The sequence below is a fragment of the Pelodiscus sinensis genome, chromosome 19, assembly GCF_052426305.1.
Source record: "Pelodiscus sinensis isolate ZL-2025 chromosome 19, ASM5242630v1, whole genome shotgun sequence".
NCBI classification, from domain to species: domain Eukaryota; kingdom Metazoa; phylum Chordata; order Testudines; family Trionychidae; genus Pelodiscus; species Pelodiscus sinensis.
Genome location: NC_143070.1, coordinates 24086816 through 24108621, shown reverse-complemented (window position 1 = coordinate 24108621; position 21806 = coordinate 24086816). Strand labels below are relative to the sequence as shown.

The 21806-nt window shown below is 52.5% G+C and overlaps 1 protein-coding gene and 9 non-coding genes across 10 annotated transcripts in view; 6 read left to right on the top strand and 4 right to left on the bottom strand.

Annotated features, from left to right (window-relative positions):
- The window catches only part of LOC142821620 (zinc finger protein RFP-like), a 244336-nt gene that overhangs the window by 65645 nt on the left and 156885 nt on the right, over positions 1 to 21806 (top strand). The gene's annotated exons all lie outside the window — the stretch shown is intronic.
- On the bottom strand, positions 4520 to 4624 carry TRNAR-UCU (transfer RNA arginine (anticodon UCU)). The gene is made up of 2 exons: positions 4588 to 4624; positions 4520 to 4555 (listed from the first exon to the last, which is right to left on the bottom strand). It is a non-coding gene; the product is annotated as a tRNA-Arg (tRNA).
- TRNAR-UCU (transfer RNA arginine (anticodon UCU)) lies at positions 5989 to 6093 on the top strand. The gene is made up of 2 exons: positions 5989 to 6025; positions 6058 to 6093. It is a non-coding gene; the product is annotated as a tRNA-Arg (tRNA).
- TRNAI-UAU (transfer RNA isoleucine (anticodon UAU)) lies at positions 8163 to 8256 on the bottom strand. Its single transcript has 2 exons — positions 8219 to 8256; positions 8163 to 8198 (listed from the first exon to the last, which is right to left on the bottom strand). It is a non-coding gene; the product is annotated as a tRNA-Ile (tRNA).
- On the top strand, positions 9622 to 9693 carry TRNAC-GCA (transfer RNA cysteine (anticodon GCA)). The gene has a single exon. It is a non-coding gene; the product is annotated as a tRNA-Cys (tRNA).
- On the bottom strand, positions 11295 to 11368 carry TRNAM-CAU (transfer RNA methionine (anticodon CAU)). Its single transcript has one exon. It is a non-coding gene; the product is annotated as a tRNA-Met (tRNA).
- On the top strand, positions 12593 to 12665 carry TRNAV-AAC (transfer RNA valine (anticodon AAC)). The gene has a single exon. It is a non-coding gene; the product is annotated as a tRNA-Val (tRNA).
- TRNAI-AAU (transfer RNA isoleucine (anticodon AAU)) lies at positions 15264 to 15337 on the top strand. The gene has a single exon. It is a non-coding gene; the product is annotated as a tRNA-Ile (tRNA).
- TRNAE-UUC (transfer RNA glutamic acid (anticodon UUC)) lies at positions 17508 to 17579 on the top strand. The gene has a single exon. It is a non-coding gene; the product is annotated as a tRNA-Glu (tRNA).
- Positions 18886 to 19101, bottom strand: LOC142821712 (small nucleolar RNA U3). The gene has a single exon (XR_012898398.2). It is a non-coding gene; the product is annotated as a small nucleolar RNA U3 (small nucleolar RNA).

The window sequence follows — 21806 nt, the reverse complement described above, 5'->3', positions numbered from 1 at the left end:
ACCCCTCCCCCTTGGCTGGGCACTGCCTGGATTCAGGCCTCCCCAGTGCCAGCCTAAGGGCTCTGGAGAGGACAGGCCTAAGGGCTCTGGAGAGGACAGGGCAGCTCCAGGGGGAAAGTCCTTTCTTCTGCAGTAGTTTAAACCCAGCCCCTTGGTTTCAACTAACATTACTCCTCATTTTTTGCCCTCTGTGCCTCCCTCCCAACATCAACATACCCCAACACATCCCCTTCCCTCTCCCTCTCCCTCTCCCCCTCCCCTTGCTGGTAACACAAACAGGACTTTTCCCTGTTGAAAGAACAAACTCTCTGGTTTTTATGTGGGGAATGTAGAACTGGGTAGGGGCTTGGGAAAGACCCTGGGAGGGGGAGGAGGCTGGGAGGAAGGGCTAAGGCTGGCACCTTCCTCTGATGGTCCCACTGCCTCATGTCAGGGGCCTCAGCAGCGAGAAGCGAGAAGCAGGTTCAGAGGAACTTGAGCTGCTGGGCCACTGAAGCAGGCCCCCAGCAGCAGCCTCTGTGCAGGGCACACATGCTCCAGGCCTCCCGGTCATATTGAGTCTCCCCATGTGGCTTGGGCTCCAGAGCCTGCCCCCCAGCTGGTGCCTTGAGGTAGCCACTGCAGCAGCAGGAATTTGGGCATCAGGTCCCCTGCTTTTGGGGACAGGAAGCCAGGCCCAGGCCCTTTTAGCCACTGGAGCTGTACAGGCTGGAGCCTCCCCCTACCAGATCTCTGCCCTGCTTCCTGCAAAGCTCTCAGTCTTTTGCTTGTTTCTGCTTCCCTGTCCATAGCAGGCAACTAAAGGAAGGGAAGTTACCAAACCAAACACCCCTGTGGCCAGCATGGGGCTTGAACCCATGACCTTGGTGTTATTAGCACCACACTCTAACTAACTGAGCTAGCCAGCCAATGAAAGTGAAGTTCACCAGTGGCCCTTTCAAGAAAGGCGCCTCAGGCAGCTGCAGGGACGTCTCTGCAGCTGCCAATGGCTCTTCTCTGACAGGGCCACTAGCGACTCGCTGTGACGTGGGCTGGCTAGTGCAGCTGGTTTGAGGGTTGGCCAAGGTGGCTGGCGGCCGGCAGACCCAGGGCAAAGAGGCAGCCGGAAGCTCTTGCTGCCAGCACATTGCCTCCCAGCTTCTTCCCTGTCAGCAGCAGCTGCAGCCCCTTTCGGCCACTGGGTCAGCCCGGAAAGGGAGGCAGGAAAGGGGCCTCAGATTCCAGGGTTCTGAGTCCTGAGCGCTGCCCTTGACACCAACCACCCCTCACTCAACTGGGCCAAACAGGTGCCCAGTTTATGCCCACTGGGACCTGCTTTACTTGGTTTCCTTCCACCCAGAGCCCCCTTTTTCAGGGCTGCAAGGAGCATCTCTCGGATGCTTTCTCATATCCCAGCACAGGGCCATCTCTCCGGTGACAGGAGATGGGGCTGGTTTCAGGATTTCTTTTAGCGCAGCAGCAAGGGGTGATGGAGGAAAATCAACCCCATTTGCAAGCTTTGTGTGACAGGAGGGGTGTGAGCTGGGAAGCCCACCCTTCAGAAGGGGCATTTCGGTTCACCCAAGGGCAGCAAGAATTCAGGCCCTTAGGCGAGTGCATTGGGGACAATGTGTGAGCCATCCGATAAGCATTTTCTGCTCCTACTGGGGAAGGCAGCTGGGCAGGACCAGCCTGCAGCCCACGTCTCTTTCAGCCCCAGGTGCAGGAGGTAACAAGAGGAAACAGAGAGGAGAGGAAAGTCCATGACCAGAGCCTGCTCCCAGCAGTCTGGCCCTGCGCAAAATCTACGCATGATGGAGCCTCTCCCAGCCGGGCGACGGCCTGTTCTCTGCAAAGTGCTCAGCTGTTTCATTTTTTTGCAGGCCCATTGTCTGTGTCCCTGGTGGCTTCATTTACAGTTTTCAATCTTTACATTTGCATCCCTTTTTGGAAAGAGGGTGCAAGTGTAAACATACCCTACGTAGCGAGAGTTGGCCTCCGTCAGTTGAGCCTGGCTATGTCCCTACCGTGGGAACCCAAAGGGAGCAAAGAGCAGAAGTACTGGAAGCTGGTGGGGTACCCTCTGAATTTGATTTAGTGAGTCTTAGTTGGACTTACTAAATCAAACTTCAGAAGATTGATTGTGGCCATTCCTCCCCTGCTGAGCGCGGTTCTTGTTCTTCTGCACAGAACAGCCCATGGAGACCAAAGACCTATCAATGGGCATTCAGATCACACCCGTGTTGGGAATAGAAACCAGACACAGCAGGTTTGAACTTGTTTCAGTTGAGAAGGGTTTGCTTGGCTTCCCTGCATTGACACAGGAATTGTAGTAATTTTAGGAATCCTAGCACAATAGAAATCCTGAATGCGACACAACCAGAGATGCAAAGGTTTCATTGAAGTTGATCAACCTTCCAGGGAAGCAGTTGGAGTTGAACCAAGGACCACTTGACCTGCAATTAAACACTTTACCACCAAGCTACACCCCCATTGCACTTAGGTGCTTACATCCAGTGTTAGGAAATTGGCTGCAGGCAGGACTTTCTGCAGGAGCAGGTGATGCCTTGCACACATGGTGGGGGGAGGACGGCCCTCTGTGGGGTCAGACATCTGTGGTGTCCCCCAACCTATGATCAGCATGACGCGTCACGATAGCGCATCATCCCCTGTGCTCCCGCCTGCCCCATGTGTGTTACAACCTCACAGCACTCACCTGATGTTCCCTCCCCGGTGCCTGAAGACATTTGGGAGGCCTTCTGTATCTGGGGGACCGGTTCTAGGGTGAGGGTCACAACGTTCCAGGAATCCTCCTTCTCCTTATCCTGGAGCTGCTGGTCAGCAGGCCGCTGCTGCCCAGGTGTCTCCATCCCAGACTCCACAACTGTCCCTGGAGACAGGGGTTCCCCAGGACTAGGTCCAGTTCCTCACAGTATGCATGCAGAGTGTCCAGCAGCCACTTCCCTGCCTCTCCCTTTGCTGCTCTTGAACTTAGCCCAAGAGCCGAGAAACTATGCTCACCAACTCAGAAACCTCTGGGACTCCTCTGCCACCCAATCCCTCATGCCACAGAGAGCTACAGAGCTGTTTCTACCCGCACATCACCCCCCCTGATTTTAGCGAATCGGGCAAGAAGGTATGCTTTACCCCAAACCATACGGGCACACTCTTGCCTCAAGTGCGCTTCATGGCAGATGTGGACTTCCCTCACTAATTTTCACAATTGTGCTCAGCACAGGTATTGGTGGTATAGTGGTGAGCATAGCTGCTTTCCAAGCAGTTGACCTGGGTTTGATTTCCAGCCAATGCAATGTGGGGATGTAGCAGCGTGGCATTTTGCAGAGCTTTTACTTTAACCCTGAAAAAACAGGCACAAGTGGGTACTGCTGCCTCTCACGGCCTTTATTCCTCTCCAAGAGGCAGGAAGTGCTTGATCTTAGCCCAACAGCGGAGAAGCAACGCTGTAAGGCAAGAAACGCAAGGACAGTTCTTGGTTCAGCTCCTGGGGCCATCCTGAGTGTCTGGCAGCCACTTCCCCTCCTCTCCCTTTGCTGCTCTTGAACTTAGCTCAGCAGCTGAGAATCTGCACTCACACACCCAGACACCTCTGTGACTCCTCTCCCCCCAGCTTCTTTGTGAACCCTCACTCAAGGGTTTCTAGGTGGGAGCTTCTAGGAACTGGCATTCCCATCTGTAGGGTGGGTCTGGGAGCCCCCAGCCTTTGGATCCATGTGAGACGTGATCCCAGGGGAACCATCTCCCGGAGCTTCTCCTTGTCCCATGGAGCTCAGGGCCGGGGTCTGTATGCTGCCAACAGGTGTAAGACATGGCAACATTTCTCCTTCCTCTGCCGGAGAGGGAGCCAGATAGTTCCCTTGAGACCACATACAGATGGGGCAGGGTCTGGAGAGGTGAAGCCACTGAATGGAAAAAGCCAGGAGAGCAGAGTATCAGCTACCATCTGAGATACCCAAACATGTGGCAGTGTGATGGTCCCATGGGCTATGTCTAGACTGGCAAGATTTTCCGAAAATGCTTTTAATGGAAAAGTTTTCCGTTAAAAGCATTTTCGGAAAAGCACGTCTAGATTGGCACGGACGCTTTTCCGCAAAGGCACTTTTTGCGGAAAAGCGTTCATGGCCTAGCTAGACACACTTTTGCACAAAAAAGCCCCAATCACCATTTTCGCGATCGGGGCTTTTTTGCGCAAAACAAATCTTAGCTGTCTACACTGGCCCTTTTGTGCAAAAGTTTTGCGCAAAAGGGACTTTTTCCCGAACGGAAGTAGCATAGTATTTCTGCAAAAAGCACTGATTTCTTAAAGTAGGAAGTCAGTGCTTTTGCGGAAATTCAAGTGGCCAGCAAGTTTTTCCAGAAAAGCGCAGTATGGGCCAGCAATGCCCTCCTCCCATGACCGCAGGGCCCCACACGGGCCCGCCCTGCTTCTGGGAACTGTCTGGACTCAAGCCCACCCCAGTTTCACCCTAAGGATTGCCTGTTCTGTAAAAGCTGCGCCCTGGAAATGAGAAAGCAGCTAAAGTGACTTTGGTGGGACTTGAACCCACAGCCTTTGAATATCTAGCTGGGCTCATATTAGCCACAGTAGTTTAGAAATCCAATGTGCTTTCCATTGCACCACAGAGCCTGACAGACTGCAGTGGTTGATATCTCCACTCTCTGCTTTGCAGCATGGCAATTGCTGGGGGAAAAGAAAGGGGAGCCAGGTCTGTCTAATTTGGAAGAGCAGATAGGAAGAGGGAGGGGGCCAATGAGCCCTCACCATGGAAAATAAGGGCTAAGAACTGAGCTATAGCCATCAATATCACTGCCTCTTGCATGCTAAGAAAGCGCTCTACCACTTGAGCTAATTCCCCTGCCTGCAAGAAGTGCATCTGCCTCACCCACCTTGTTCCAGAGCCCACAACATCGCTGCGGCTGCCCAAGGCTCCTTTCTGAAAGGGCCACTTGTGAGACTGACACCCGTGGGCCGGCTAGCTCGGAGGTTTAGAACATGGTGCTCATATCACACAGATGCGTCTTCAAAGCAAGCCCCTTGTTTTAAACCATAACGTGCTCACTAAACCTCATGGCGCAAGGAGTGAGGGGCATTTCAGAATAGCGATTTATTTGGAACTAAGTGCTGTGTAGCCAAATTACAAAATAAGCTATTTCAAAATTGACTCAAAATAAGCTATACAATTGCATCGCTTATTCTGAGCTATGGGATGCAACCGTAGTGAGATAGAGCCCAGCTCTGCCCCCAGCTCCTCTCTCAGCTCCCCGCCCCACCCACCGACATGCTGACTCCCACACTGCCATGGGGCTGTTTGCATTGGCTCTTCTCTCTGGATCCAGGTTTAAGCCATGGCAGGGGGCTGGGTATGGGGGGGTCTGAGTGTGGGAGGGGGAGCGTGTGTTCTTCTGGCTCAGCTTTTCCCTTTCTTCTACCCCAGGAATTGCCCTGTTGGAAAGCAAACAGAGGCGATAAAGGAAGGGTGGTGTTGTGATGAGCTGGAGGGCTTTGTGAAGCAATAGAAAGCGTGTTGGACTTTTAAGCTGTAGTGCTCAGTGTGAGCCAGGCCAGTCATTTAAAGGTTGTGAGTTAAAATCCCTCCAGAGTCACTTTAGTTGCTCTCTGATTTCCAGCGTGGCTTTTACAGAACAGGCTGGACCTGCGCCTGTTGCATGATGGGAGTGACAGGGAGCTTGTGATCCCAAGACCTCTGTGTGAGACTCCCCTGGGGGGGTCACAGCTCACAGGAGAGAGCCCCTTCTCTCCCCTGGCCACCCATAGAACTGCTGGTTCAGGAAAAGGCTGATTTGGGAGGAGTGTTGGAAAGAAGTTATTTTCTATGGCGGGGGCTCAGTGGCCCCTCTCTCTTCCTACCTGCTCTCCCAAAAGAGACAGACCTGGCTCCCCTTTCTTTTCCCCCAGCAATTGCCAAGCTGCAAAGCAGAGAATGAAGTTATCAACTCCCCATCCCCCCGCCCCACAAACTGCATCCATTAGGCTCTGTGGTGCAATGGAAAGCATGTTGGACTTCTAAGCTGCTATGGCTAATATGTGCCCCCCTAGACATTCAAAGGTTGTGGGTTCAAGTCCCAGCAGAGTCACTTTAGCTGCTTTCTCATTTTCAGGGCACCTTTTACAGAACAGGCAATCCTTAGGCTGACACTGGGGTGGGCTTGAGTCCAGACAGTTCCCAGCAGCAGGGCCGGCCCCTGTGGGGAGCCGCGGTCGTGGGAGGAGGGCATTGCTGGCCCATGCCGCAGGGGTGTGGGCAGGCTGAGGCTGCGGGAGCTCGGGACATGACACCTGATGGCAGCTGTAAGGGATGCCACACGCCCCTTACATCTGCCATCAGGCGCCCCCATTGGTTGGAGCTCTCGGCAGCTGCCCGGCTCGCCCATGCCTCCGTCTGGCCCTGCCCAGCAGACCCCAGTGAGGGTGGAGGGAAGGGCTGGTCCTCGGAGTAGGGGCTGGGGGCTGTTCTGAAAGGCTGCAGGTGCCGTTAGACCATTTTGTCCCTCCCTGTCTCCTACTAGTGCTGAGCAACACTCAGGCTGTGTCTACACTGCACGGCTCTTCTGGAAAAAGCTACACACATTTTGAAACCAAATTTCTGTAGCTTTTCCAACATTTGGCCTGTTACACTGGGCAAGTCACACAAGGGAGGCAGCAGGCAGAGCCGGCCCAATACACCAGCCTCCCAGGGCAGGCAAGGCCAAGCCACAAGCAGCTGCCTGGCCTGATTCATCTCACTTCCCCAGGCTGGCACCAAGGGGTATTCTCAGTTCATGTCACTCCCCTCTGTCATATGGGAGTTGGGCTCATCCCAGAAAGAGGTTGGTCAGCAGCAGCAGTACTTACCTGGGAACACATGGGAGCAGCAATGAGAGACATAGCTCTTGTGTTTCTGTCTGGCTTTGAGCCAGGAACCATTTGCGGGGTAGGCAAAGGTGATAACCACTACACCACAGAAACACACTTTGCTAGTGGCCCTTGTCTGACTGTTCTGTTCCTGGCTCTTTCTAACACCCTGCTCTGCAGGGGAGGGGAATGCACCTTGTGAACACTCCACCTCTTGTTCTCAGGGAAGCCACTAACCCGAGCTGCCAGCTCCTCATTTCCTCACCAGTCCCTTGAGATTTGTAGCTCACAGCTGGAGCTGCTGTGGCAGGAGGTGAAGCTACAGAAGCTGACAGGGGACAATCAGCGGGCGGAGGGTTATTTTTTCTCCTCCCTGGGCTGATGTGGCTAGAACTGAGGAGAAGAAAATCCTCTTCCCTTCTCCTCAGAAGATGGAAATTGCAGTTGGTTCTCTCTCTGGTTCTACTAAAGCTGGACCCCAGGACTAGACTTTTTCTTTCTAAAGCCCTAATGAAAGCTGAGCCAATTGCTTGCAGACTGAGAATGTGAGTTAAAGAAGGGCATTGCCCAGCATGGGGCTTGAATCCATGACCCTGAGATTAAAAGTCTCATGCTCTACCAACTGAGCTAGCCAGGCTGTATGCAAAAAGTTTCCTAATATCCCATCACAGCATAACAAGAGCCAAGTGTTCTCCACTGTCTGACTTAAGGCTCTTTCTTGCCCCTAATGTGGGGTTCTGCTCTGTGGGGAGGTTTGAGCTCAAACCCCACTCCCAACACACCCACTTCTTTCCCCACGAGGAACGTCCCCATTTCCATCTCTCCAGGGACAGGAGAAGGGCTCTGGCCTGTTCTCTGCAAATGCTCAGCCTGTTTCATTTTCTGCAGGAATGAGTGGGATCCATGCGCCCTGTTCCCCAGTGACAAGTGTGTGTCCTCTTCCCCCTTTCCACAGACACAGCAGGCCAGGGGGTTGTGCACCTGCAGTGGCCCCTTCCTACGTGGCCGGGAAGAAAGCAGCTTGGACTGACGGGCGAGTCTCACTTGCTGATCAGACTCCCAGGGCCTGAGCTCTGGGGCCAGCCCGGGGCAGGAGGGAGAGGGGGTGTGAAGAAATTCCAGGGGAGGGGGAAGAGGTGACCCAGCTCTCCCCCAATCAATTTTTTTTCTTTTTTGCTAAAACAAGTTTTGCTTCTATTTTTGGGGGGGGGGGGGGCATGAGGGTTTTCAAAAATCAAAAAGGGGGGGGGCGTGATGCTGAAAAGTTTTGGAACCACCGCAAGGGGATGACCCAGCAGGGACTAAAAGTGAGTGCTCCAGGTGAGGTTTGAACTCACAACCTCAGCATGTCTCCTACAAGTACTGCCTTATAAGTACTGTGCACTGACCCATTGCACCACTGGAGCAGATATTTGAAGTCTTTCTTCAAAGTCCTTAGATTGAAAAAGTCAAGACGCACAAAGTGGAATTGACGTTTCTGCCTGTGCCCTTGTTCTTTCTTTTCACAGGCAGAGCCAGGGGGCTCCGCACATCCAGAGACCCCTCCCTCTTCCTCCCTGGTCTCTGAAATAACCCACCCTAGCGGGGCACAAAGCTGCTGGAGGCCAGAGCACTAGAGATGAGTTGCACGTGGGTTAGTGCTCCCTTTGCATGTGAGAGGTAGGAGGATTCACTCCCATCTTCTCCCACCTGCTCGCTGGTGCTCAGGGGTTGGCCCCTTTCCCGCTGCCCCAACTCTCATTCCCACAATGCACTTTGTGCAGGGACCATTGGTCTTTGTTCCAAGGTGTGTGGCTGGGAGCCAGGACCCTTCCCAAAATATACAACTCCCCCGCCCCCGTTCTGCTCACACTCTCTGGCTGCCTCCAGCATGGGCTGAGCTCGGGGGTGAGATGGGCCTCAGGCACCTGACCACAAGTCTGCTCACGAAGCTCTAATGGGCCTCGAACAAGCAAAACCCCCCTTAGTGAACCTCAGGACAAGGAAGACAAAAAGCCTGGAGCACAAGGACCTTCCAGCAACCACCCCAGCCCGTCCCACTGAGATTTGAACTCAGGTTGGAGAATTCAGAGTCATTAGTGCTGCCCCTTACACCTGGGACCTAGACAGAAGGCCTGGGGTAGACACCTGGGGCACTCAGCTCTCAGACTGGCCTCTGTTCTCCTGGCTTCCCTTCAGCTGCTTCATCTCTCAGGACTGTCTGGCTACGTCTACACGGCACATTTATTTTGGAATAAGCTCTTCAGGAATAGTTATTCCAAGATAGCATGTCTACACTGAAGGGAAACCTCAAAATGAGTCCAAGGAGGCTTCCCTAATGTAGACGTGCTACCTTGATTTAGAGCCCCAGGTTGAATAACTTAGAATGGCCCTGGGGGAGAGGAGGGATATTCTGAAATAGCAGAAGTGGAGCATGTACACACGCCTCATTTTGAAATAGCTATTTCAGAATAGGCATTTTTCTGCGTACAGTGAGGTCTACAGAAGTTGGAATAAGCCGTCCTTTATTTCAGAGTTATTTCAAACTAACGGAATTGCTGTGTAGACTCTTGCATTATTTTGGAATAATGGCCATTGTTCCAAAAGAACTTTTCCGTGTGGACAGAACCTCTGTCCTGCCCCAGTTCTGCTGCTTTCAGGACAAACTCCTTGTTAGGACCAGTCACAATCTAGGGTCAGTGAGGGACCATCCCAGCTGAGATGTGTGTTACACAAAAGTCTCTTGTTCCCTATCCACTTCTCAATACTGGCTGCAAACCCAATTCTCACATGGGGGTGTAACTCAGTGGCAGAGTGTTTGACTGCAGATCAAGTGGTCCTTGGTTCAAATCCAAGTGCCCCCTGAGAGAGTGTTGATTTAATGCAGACATTCACCTTTCTTGGATTTCCATTATATGTGAACTGTTTAAATGCATACAAACCCTAAGGCGACATCTACACTGCAGGCTTTCTGTGCAAGAACAATTGTTCTTGCAGAAAAATGTGCAGAGCATCTACACTGCACGAGCATTCTTGCACAAGTAAATTTGCACTACAGTGTTGGAAAACAGGGCTTCTTCCAGAAGAGTTATTCCTCTCCCCATGAGGAATAAGCCCTCCTGCACAAGAGCTCTTCCACAAGAGGGCAGTGTAGACCGGCAACATGAATTTCCTGTGCAAGAAACCCGTATGGCTAAAATGCCCATCAGAGTTTTCTTGTGCAAGAGAGCAACCACACTTCCATGGACGCTCTTGCACAAAAGCACATCTCTTGTGCAAAGCACTTGGCAGTGTGGACGTGCTCTTGTGGAAGACCTTTCGCACAAGAATGCTTGCGCAAAACAGTTCTTACACAAGAAGGCTGCAGTGTAGACGTAGCCGTCGTGTTATGATGGTGTTTAGGTCAGTAACTGGGGCCACTAAATGGAGCCTGTGACCTGTGACCTAGGGATCCATGTTGGATCCCCTCAGGCACTGGCCGCTCAGAGACTGGTCAGAACTGGATTTTCCTGCCAAGTGGCATGAGGGTTCCTGACAATAAGCGGCGGAACGGCTCTGCTCAAGAGGGTTTTTTTGTGCAAGAAGGAGCAGTGTAGACAGCTCCTTGTTGCACAAAAGCCTGTGCTGCAAAATGATGGCTCATTAGGTATGCAAATGAGGTGTGGAAATATTCATCCCCACATTTCATTTGCATATCTTATTGCGCAGCAATGCGCAGTGTAGACACAGCGAAGGAAGCCAAATACTGGCATTACCAAGGATTTGCAGCAAACCAACATCTCCCCAGCGGGTCCCACTGAGGTCGTGGTGCAGGATTCAGACTCACTTGCCTAGGAAGATGCTAGAATCTCCCTGCTTCACACAATTTTTTTTTTTTAAGCTTAGACAGAAAGCAGAAAGCAGAGGGGCCATGTTTACACTAGTGGGCTCTTGCGCAAGCAATATGCAAATGAAGGCAAATGAAGCATGGACTATCACACTGCTCCTTCATGCACAAGAAACCCCCTTGACAATAAGTAGCAGAACAGCTCTGCACACGAAGGCTCTGTCTACACTACACTGGTGGCTTCTTGCTTAAGAACACAGCCACACTGGGCAGCTGAGCCGCTGACACAGGTGACCAGGTTGGCAGCAGCCCTGTGGGCTGGGCACATGCTCCAGGACATATGAAGCCTCCCTCTGTGGCTTGGGCTGGCAGAACCTGCCCCCTGAAGGGAGCCTTGGGCCAGCCACTGCAGTAGCAGGAATTTGGGCATCAGGTCACCCCACTGGGGATAATGGAGGGACAAGAAGAGTTTTCCCTGCCATTAGGGAAAGCAGGCCAGGCCAAGGCCAGTTTAGCCACTGGGGCTGTGTAGGCTGGAACCTCCTCCTACCAGCTCTCTGGAAAACTTCCTGCAAAGGTCTCAGCCTCTTTCCTGTCCATAGCAGGCAGCTACAGTGTGGGTGGGAGCAATCACCATAGCGGCCAAGATGGGACTTGAACCCATGACCTTGCAGTTATGAGCAACACGCTCTAACCAACTGAGCTAGCTGGCCTGACAGAAATAAGCTTACAAATGGCCCTTTTGGAAAGGTGCCTCCAGCAGCATCAGGGATGACTGGAGCTGCCAAAGGCTCTTCTCTGAGGGGCCACTAGTCACTCACTGTGATGTGGGCTGGCTAGTCCAGCTGGTTTGAGGTGTCACGGAAATCCAGACTCAGGGTTGGAAGGAGAGAAACACTTTTATTAAGAGCTGTGGGAAGTTTCAAAAGTAAGATTCCAAAATCAAATGTCCGTGGAAACCTTATATACATTCATGGTTGCACACAAAATAGAATACACATCACATAAGCTAGTGACAGCGTTACGATTGGCTTAATGCCTAAAGCTACTTTTATCTCAATATGCAGAGATAAACTTAGTTACATGGGTGTTAGTCTCATCCTTGCAGCAGAAAAGCTAGATCAGGCTGGTTTTAGTAGGTTCACTATCTCTCACACACAACGCAAGGTCACGTTCAGTCAGTTGCACACACACTTCACATTGTTCCTTTTAACAAAATACATTTTCCTTCTCAGAGGTTTGGTCCTGGTTGCTGGCGGTCAGCATGGCATGTCACCCTCCTGTCACACTTGGTGCCAGAAGAACAAAGCTTGCAAAGGAGTTTGAATTCCCTCCATCTCCCCGTGCTGCAGCGGTAAAAGAAATCCTGAAACCGTCCCCTTCTCCTGTCACTGGAGAGATGGAAATGGGGCCGTTCCTTGTGGGGAAAGAAGTGGGTGTGTCAGGAGGGGGATTTGTGCTCAAACCTCCCAACAGACCAGAACCCCCCATTAGGGGCAAGAAAGAGCCTTGAGTCAGGCACTTGAGAACTCTCGGTTCCTGCTACCCTATGATGGCATATTAGGAAAGCTGTTGTACACAGCCTGGCTAGCTCAGTTGGCAGCACATGTGACTCTTAATTACAGGGTTATGGGTTCAAGCCCCATGCTTGGTGATGCCCTTCTTTAACTCACATTCTCAGCCTACAAGCAATTCACTCTCAGTTTTCACCAGGGTTTTAGAAAGAAAAAGTCTAGTCCTGGGGTCCAGCTTTAGTAGAACCAAAGAGAGAACCAACTGCAATTTCCACAAATCTCAAGGGGCTGGTGAGGAAATTAGGCGCTTCCCTGAGAACAAGATGTGGAGTGTTCACAAGGAGCATCCCCCTCCCCTGCAGAGCAGGGTGTTAGAAAGAGCCAGAAACAGAACAGTCAGACAAGTTCACTTCCTTGAAATGTGTTTCTGTGGTGTAGTGGTTATCATGTTTGCCTAACACGCAAAAGGTCCCTGGTTCAAAGCCAGGCAGAAACACAGGGTCTTCCCTTATTGCAGTGCCCAGGTAACTGCAGCTGCTGCTGACCAGCCTGTTGATGAGCCCAAGGCTCATATGACAGGGGGTAACCTCAGCTGATAATGCCCCTGGGTGCCAACCTGGGGAAGCCAGATAAATTAGGCCAGGCAGCTGCTTGTGCCTTGGCCTCCCCTGCCCTGGAAGGCTGGTGCCTTGGGCTGGCTCTGCCTGCTGCCTCCCTTGTGTGACTTGCCCAGTGTAACAGGCCAAATGTCGGAAAAGCCTCTTCCCACCCCCCAAAAAAGCAGAAGCAAAAGCTGCACAAATTGGGTGTTGAAATTTGCGTAGCTTTTCCCAGAAGAGCAGTGTAGGGCAGACATAGCCTGAGTGTTGCTCAGCACTGGTAGGAGACAGGAGACAGGAGACAGGGAGGGATAAAAGGATCGAATGGCACCTGAAGCCTTTCAGAACAACTCCCAGCCCCAACTGCGAGAACCACCCCTTCCCTCCATCCTCACTGGGATCTGCTGGGAACTGTCTGGACTCAAGCCCACCCCAGTTTCACCCTAAGGATTGCCTGTTCTGTAAAAGCTGCGCCCTGGAAATGAGAAAGCAGCTAAAGTGACACTCGTGGGACTTGAACCCACTCACTTTGAACCACACACTTTGAATGTCTAGCTGGGCTCACATGAATCACTGCAGCTTAAAATAGTGCTAGAAAAGTAGCCATGTTAGTCTAGAGTAGCTGAAACAAAATACAGAAAAAAACCAGTTTCTTGCCATTTCAACCAGAAAGGACATTGTCTCAATGACTTAATTACCTGCCTCCTGCTTCAAAAGCCTTTTAAAACTGCACTTCAAAGGGAATCCTCTGAACTGTTATTCATGCTAAAATTCGACACTTTACGGCGGGGTCCTAACAAAGACTCTAGTTATCTTACCCATTACAAAGATAGCTTCCCCAATTATCACCTCTAATATCATTAGCTCACAGACATTTACCTTCCCCCCCGCATCCCCGTTCTGTTCTGAAATTTGATTTATCCTTTTCATATGTGTTCGTTTTTTTTAATTGTATCCTTTGGTATATATGGTTGTGACAATTTTCTTCCACTATTTGATCTGAGGAAGTGGGTCTGGCCCACAAAAGCTCATCATCTAATAAACCATCTTGTTAGTCTTTAAAGTGCAACATAGTCCTGTATTTTGTTGCAGCTTAAAAGTCCAACATGCTTTCCATTGCACCACAGAGCCTGATATCTCCACTCTCTGCTTTGCAGCATGGCAATTGCTGGTGGCAAAGAAAGGGGAGCCAGGTCTGTCTCTTTTGGGAGAGCAGGTAGGAAGAGGGAGGGGGCCACTGAGCCCCTGACAGTGAAAATAAGGGATAAGAGCTGAGCTGCAATTGGAGAATGTGGGCATTGATCCCACTGCCTCTCGCAGGCTAAGCAAGCACTCTACCACTTGAGCTAATTCCCCTGCTGCATTTACAAAGGCCTTATTGGAGGTTCTTCCCTTCTCCACAGGGACGTCTGTCATCTAGGTCAGTTAGTCATGGGAAAGGAAAAGGCTCCAAAAAGGCCTCAAGGGCAATTCTCAAGGAGACTCCCTGCAGCAAAGCCATGGTGTGTGTGTGTGGGGGGGGGGGGGGGCTCTGAGATGGCCCCTGCCCTGCAGCCTGTCCCACCTGGCCATTGTCATGGACTCTCTGTGAGGTCACCACCTCCCAACCTCCATTAGCCAATAAGCTGAGGGGCTGCAAAAGGCCCTTGTGATGTCACTGCCACACCCATTCCTGCCCTCAAGGGCTTCCATTAAAAGCATTTCCGGAAAAACATGCCAGTCTAGATGTAGCCATGGTGTAAGAGGCAGCACTCAGAGCTCTGAATCATGTGCTCTGAGTTCAAATCTCTGTGGGACTTGCTGGGGTTGGGCTGGTTGCTGCAAAACCCTCCTGCTTTATGAGCTTTGGGCTCCTTATCTGCAGGCTCCCCAGAGAAAGAGTTCTGTGCCTCCTGCTGGGTGTCTGATGCCCCCTGGAGCTCAGTCTGATGCTGTGGTCTGCCTGGCTGAGATGGGCTGGGCCCTAAAATTTAACCTGCCTGGAGCTTGCTGCTTACCCTTGTGGTCTCTTTTGTGGTCCCCAGGAGCTGCCAGGCTCTGACTCTTGCCCCCCTGACGCTAGCAGGTGCCCCCCCCCAAACAATCTTTTAAATTGGTCTTTCTGGTCCCTCTCAGGGTGTTTTTCTCTTCAGCAGCAGCGCACAAGAGAGAAGCTGTTGCCAGTGGCCCTGCAAGACAAGATGAGCTTTGCCTGCCCCCCTCAGCCTGACTCGTTACTTGGCCCCATTCCTGCCTCTCTTCCTGGGCTGACCCAGTGGCTGAAAGGGGCTGCGGCTGCTGCCGACAGGGAAGAAGCTGGGAGGCAAGATGCTGGCAGCAGGAGATTCCGGCTGCTTCTTTGCCCTGGGTCTCAGTGCGCCATGCCAGCCAGCAGCCACCTTGACCAAACCTCAAAGCGTCTGGACTAGTGACCCCACATCACAGTGAATTGCTAGTGGCCCTGTCAGAGACGAGGCGCCTTTCTGAAAGGGACATTTGTGAGCTCAGCTTCTGAAGGCCGGCTAGCTCAGTTGGTTAGAGCGTGGTGCTAATAACACCAATGTCATGGGTTCAAGCCCCATGTTGGCCACAAGGTTGTTCACTGCAGTGACTACTCTCCCCCAGACACACACTTTAGCTGCCTGCTATGGACAGGGAAGCAGAAACAGGCAAAAGGCTGAGAGCTTTGCAGGACTGAGGCCAGAGAACTGGTAGGAGGAGGATCCAGCCTGCACAAACCCAGTGGCTAAAAGGGTCTGGCCAGCTTTCCCCTAATGGCAGGGAAAACTCTTCTCTTCCCTCCATTGTCCCCAGTGGGGTGACCTGATCCCAAATTCCTGCTGTAGCAGTGGCTGGCCCATGGCTCCTCCAGCCCAAGCCACAGAGGGAGGCTCCATATGTCCAGGTGATGGGACCATGTGCCCAGCCCACAGAGCTGCTGCCAACCACTGGTCACCTGCTTCAGTGGCCCAGCAGCCCCTCCCCCGAACCTGCTCCTGCTCAAGGCCCCCCTGAACCCACCCAGGCTCCTGCTCCTCTGACTTCTGCACTAGCCAGCCCACATCTCAGTGAGTCGCCCGTGGCCCCATCAGAGACGAGCTCTGGGCAGCGGCAGAGACGTCCCTGCAGCTGCCTGTGGGGTCTTTCCCAAAGGGCCCCTCGTGGGCTGCTGGCTCAGCTGTTTAGAGCTTGATGCTGATAACGCCCAGGTCGTGGGTGCAAGCCCCATGCTGGCCCCAGGGGTGTCTGGTTTGGTGACCTGCCTTTGTGTAGCTGCCTGCTATGGACAGGGAAGGAGAAAGAAGCCCTGGGAGGTGAAGCAGCAGGAGGGAAGCAAGGAGCAGAGTGTCAGCTGCCAGCCGAGAGTCACAGGTGCCCTCTGCCTCCTGGGACCGCCCCTCCCTGAGCCGCCAGCCCCCTGACTCTCACCGTGCGCCCCTTGGGGAGTCCACTCGCTCTGGGCTCCGGGGGCCTCCCGCTCCCACAGGGAATGACACAGCCCTGTGCCCGAGCCCAGAGCCACTCCCAGCCCGTGTGAAACAGGAGGGTTCATTGAGCATCTGACACAGCACAGGGACCCAGGCAGGCAGCAGGGGCTGCGGGTGGGGAGTGAGGGCACCAGAGGGGGCAGGGAAACAAGTAGCACCAAGACTCTTGCCACCAGGGTCTGGCCACCCGACTCCCTGCCCAGGCTGCTGGGCCCCCGACCACTTCAGCTGCCAGGTCAGCCCGGGAGCTAAGGCAGGAATGGGGGGAAGAAGCCAGTCAAACTGCAGGTGGCAGGAAACACCAGTCTCGCCTTCCTGGGCCGGGCACGACGGCATCATGTTTGTGACACGGCTGCCAGACATCCCGGACAGTTAATAACCAGCTAGAGGGGTTTATGGGTAGCTCAGTGTGGGGAGCCTAAGATGAAATATTTAAAGATCCCTGGTTCAATCCCAGGCTTTGCCATGTCTCTCGGTGCAGCAGGGCCTCTCTGGTCCCCTTGCTGTGCTAGTGCCCTGTGACATCCCCGCATCCATCTTAGCCACAGCCCAGCACTGGAAACTCCCGTCCATCTGATTAACCCCCTTCACTTCCAACCCTCCCTCAGAGTCCTTGCTTTCTTGGCTAAAGTCCCCTCCCTTGTGCGTGTGGCTGGCAGTGGTTACTAGATGGATCCATTTACATGTAGCTTCATTGAAACTCCCCTTGTTGGCCTGCGCCCAGGTCAGTCCGTGTCACTGGCTCAGGGGTTTCTCCCCCCAGCACGCTGCAGAGAAAGCCCTTGTGTGTTAAAGGGCCTCAGGGAGCCCAGAAACCAAGTTAAAAATAAACCAAAAGGAAACATTTTTGCGCCCAGTGGAACTCCATGCCACAGGATGTTGTGGAGGTGAAATCTACAAGAAGGTCCAAAACAGAACTGGATAATTTAATGCAGGAAAGGTCAAACAATGGCATTTAACCAGGATGGACAGGGCAGGTGTCCCTAGCTGGTGTATTCTAGAAGCTGGGAATGGGCGACAGGAGGGATCACTTAATAACTGTCTGTCCTGAGGATTTCCTCGGGACAATGAAATCGGCTGCTGTTGTGAGACAGGATCCTGGGCTAGTTGGACAACTCACATGACTCAGTCTGTCTGTTTTGATGTTCTGTTTGGTTTCTGTTCTTGTCGCCTCTGGGCAAGGGAGAATGGACCTGCCACCCCATCCTGAAGTGGACAGAAAATGGCCTGTGAAAGGCTAGTGTAGGTGAGCCAAAAAGCAAGTTTCATGTGTCCCTGGTGGTCTAGTGGTTAGGATCCAGCACTCTCACTGCTGTGGCCTGGGTTTGATTCCCAGTCAGGGAAACCAGCCTGCAGTTTCATGTGACAGCTGCCTACTCTCTTTTCTCACCTATGTGACAGCAGCTGTGTCCCAAGAGGTTACTTCAGGCTCCTTCCCACCTCCCTGGCACTGCTAAGACAACACTTGCCATTTTCAGAAGGGGCAGAGCTGGGTCACTCAAACTGCCCTTTCCCTCTCCCATGTGGGCAGCCCTGCAGGAAGCTCTGTGGCACGCACAGCACTAGCCTGCGTAGTCAGGTTGGTACAAGATCCATTGGTTCAGTTTGGTTGTTGAAGGAGACAGAACTGGCTGCAGTACCCTGGGGAAATGACCCACCAGGCCTGGGCCCCTCGGAGAGGCAACGATTCCCCACTGGCCAGGGCAGAGCCTCCCTCTGACACAGTCATGGAGCCTTCTCCCCCTGCTCCTGCCTCCCCCTTCACTCAGCTCTCACTGCTCAGTGCTGCCAGGGAGGGGCCTCACCGCTAGTCAGTGTTCCTGTTCCAGCAGCAGGTGAGTTTTGTCTTGTGCACCAATATTGAGGTCGTGTGTCTCTGGGGGTGAGCCCCCGCAGCACCTGCCAGTTACTAACAAATATCTTAGCTACACGTTATGGGAGAAAGACACTAACCCAAGGGATAATTAACACTGGGCTGCGACTAATCTCTGCCTCCTGCAGGGCCACTAGGGAATAGATGGGAGACAAGGCATGAGGCAGATCCAAGGGGCTGGCTAAATCCAGTGTGAGAAGCAAATGGAAAAAGACCCAGCAGCAGGTGAGAGAACAGCATGAAAACATCAGGATCAAGACCAGAGCAGTTTGGCTATGTCTACATTGGCAAGATTTTATGCAAAATCTTGCCGCCTGTCTACACTCGCCACGAGTATTTGCACAAGAACACTGAGTTTGTAACATACAATATCAGTGGTTCTTGCGCAAATACTCTGACGCACCCACTCCTGGATAAGCCCTCTTGTCAAGTATTCTTGCGCAAGAGGGCCAGTGTAGACAGCAACGTTAATTTCTTGCACAGCAAAGCCCAATGGCTAAAATGGCCATCGAACCATCGGAGCTTTCTTAAACAAGAAAGCATCTACATTGGCACAAATGCTTTTGCGCAAAAGCACATGCCAGTGTAGGTGCACTCCTGAACAAATGGTTTAATGCAAAAATTCTTGCGTTAAAAGTATTTGCACAAAGTCATACCAGTGTAGATGTAGCCTACAAGTAAATCCAGGAATTAAACAAAAATCAAGACAAAACAATAAAGTGAAATCCCCATTCCTCTCTACTGCAAAACTAATTTTAAACTTTTTGACAGTAGCTAACCACTAAGCCTGTGTTCTCTTCCTCCAGCTTCCCCACAGGAAAGAAAGAACAATCATCAACAGCAGACAGCAATGACATTAAAGCACTACTGTCTGCTTGCTTCATGCTCAGAAGAGAACACTATCACTCATCCTCATGGATAGCGAGGCCAACCACTTTCAGCTGCATTTCTCTAGTTTCCAACTATAAAAATGATCCCTGAAAGTACAGTCTTATTAGCACCTGCTTCCCTACACACCCACACTCATGTGCATTCACTTTCTCCTCATGAGGAATGTTTTCACACAACACTTAGAAAACTAAAGAACAGAAATAATCTCAGCAAAGTGCTTGTCCCATTCAAACACACTCCACCAGGTTTAGAAATCTGCATATTAGAATATGCTCCATGTCCCTGATTACAGAAACACGCCTCCTGATTAGCATGTGGAGCACCTGGCAGCCAATCAAAATCTCCTGGGCTACGTCTACACTGGCATCCTTTTCCGGAAAAGGGATGCAGATGAGCCAAGTCAGAATTGCAAATGCAGCGGGGATTTAAATTTTCCCCGCTGCATTTGCATGAACATGGCTGCTGCTTTTTTCCGGCTCGGGGCTTTGCCGGAAAAAAGCGCCAGTCTAGACGGGATCTTTCAGAAAATAAAGCCTTTTCCAGAAGATACCTTATTCCTCTTAAAATCTGGAAAATTTAAATTCCCGCTGCATTTGCAATTCTGACTTGGCTCATCTGCATCCCTTTTCCGGAAAAGGGTGCCAGAGTAGACACAGCCTTGCTGTTTCTTCCTGAAACTGCAGTTCCTGGGGCTCCTCTAAGTCAGTAGTAATAAACTGCCAGTCCGCAGACCAGCAAGGGGCCAAGAACCCCTGCCTGCTGGGCAGAGGTGGAAAGTAATAAAGTAGAAATACTTGATTACACTACTCAAGACTTTTTTTGGGTATTTGTACTTTACTCAAGTAATTTATTTTTGTCACACTTTGATTTTTATTCAAATTATTTTATTTTTTATAGACAATATTGTACTTTTTACTCCACTCCCATTTCCAGAGGCGCTGGGTTACTCACGACTTGCATCGTTCTGATTTGCTAAAGCCCAGCTGCATGTGCAAGAACCAAGTCATCCAAGAAATAGCCAATCCACAAGCACAATGCCCCTGCCAAGGAAGAAGCCTTTTAATAGCTGCTCCAACACCTTGTCATTCAAACCCAGTATCCCTGCAGGCCCTGCCAGCCTGAGACCTTAGCGAGCAGGGCGGCTGCCCAGGGCTCCGTGCTGAGGGGGTGATATGAGCAGTCTCATGTGACCTTTCCTGGGGCCAGGCAGCTAAACAGGAGGGAACCCAGCAGCCGGGGTCAGGGGGGACAGAGGCACTTACTTGTGCAGGGTGAATCCTCTGCTCTGGGGGGAGCAGCAACAGGGTGGGTGGGTGCCGGGGGCAGGGGCTCCCCATTCACCCTGGGACAGAGGCCCCTGTGGAAGCCCTGTGGGGGGGTGGGGCAGGCTGTGCTGGAAGAGGCTGGGGGTGGGCGGCTGAGGGGGGTGGGGATTGAAGAAGCGTCTGTGTGGGCACTTGGGCAGCCAGCTCGTCAGTGAGCAGCAGAGCACACGGGCCCGTCGCCCCCCAGCCGAGCCCCCCAGCTGCTCTCCCAGAGCTGTGGCCGACCAGCCTGCACTGGTGCCAGCCCGGGCTCAGCTCTGCCAGCGACCTGCCCAGCCGCCTCCCTGCCAGGGGCTGCAGACGTGTCTGCCGGGGTAGAGAGGAGGGACGTGTCTGCCCAGCCAATGTGAGGGGTGAGCCTTTGGGACAGGGAATTTCTGTCCCATCTCCTTGCTTTTTGTCAGGCCCCAGTGGCCTAATGGACAAGCAGGAGGCTGTAGGTTCAAGTTGCAGATTTGGGACTTTTTGAGGGTTTATTTGGAAGCCTCGGCTTGATTTTTCCCCATGGGAACTGAGAGATGGTTTCCTGAGAAGTGTCACATCCCATAGGACAGCAGCTGTCTAGTCCCACCAGCTCCAGGAGTGACTCAGCCAGAGCGAGGGGGCTGGAACAGAGCAGGGTCTGTCTGGTGACAAGGCAGAGCCTGAGGATGGGCAGCTCTGGCAGAGGCTCAGTAGGAGCAAGGGGGGAGCTACTTTGGCCTGGCCCTTTTACAAAGCCCTTGAGCATGGGACTGGCATTGGGGGAAGATCCCTCAGCGATGGGATGGGTAGAAGGTTGGGCTAGGAAGGCTCCTTGCTCTTGCTCTTGCTCCCAGATGACATGGCTGCCAAGCCTGGGTGCAGGCCCTAGGTGCAGGCAGACTGGCAGTTGCTGCACCAACACAGGGGCAGGAGGCCCCACTGATGTGGGGGGAGGCAGCCCCAGCAGCAGGCACAAGTCTGGGTCAGCATATGGGGGGAGGTGTTCGACTGCGTTTCCCTGCTGACATGGAGCTGGGTTGCCAGGTGTCTGGTTTTGAACCAGACAGTCCAGTATTTGAGCTTTCTGATCAGGAAACAAACTGAGAAAATAGAAATAGAAATGACCGGTATTTTCTAAATAACAATAATGTCGATTGTGATGTCATGTCAAGTGTCTCTGGTATTTTTGTAGAAACCATCTGGCAACCCTACACGGAGCCCAGGTGACAGGACACCTCCTAGTACTCACTGCTGCTAGCAACACCCTCACACACTCCTCCACCATGGGGCAGGCAGGAGGGGATTGTTCCCCCCAACTGACAGAGGGAGGGACAAAGGCTGAGAAAGGCAAAGGGTCTTGTCTGACCTCACACAGCCAGTCTGGGGCAACGCTGGGTACAGGACCCAGATGCTGAAACTCCCCCTCAGTCTGGAGTTTCCCACCCTGACTGATCAGAATAACGTGACCTCCAGTGAGATACAGCCCCACAGCCCAGCCTAGGGATGGCACAGCCAGTG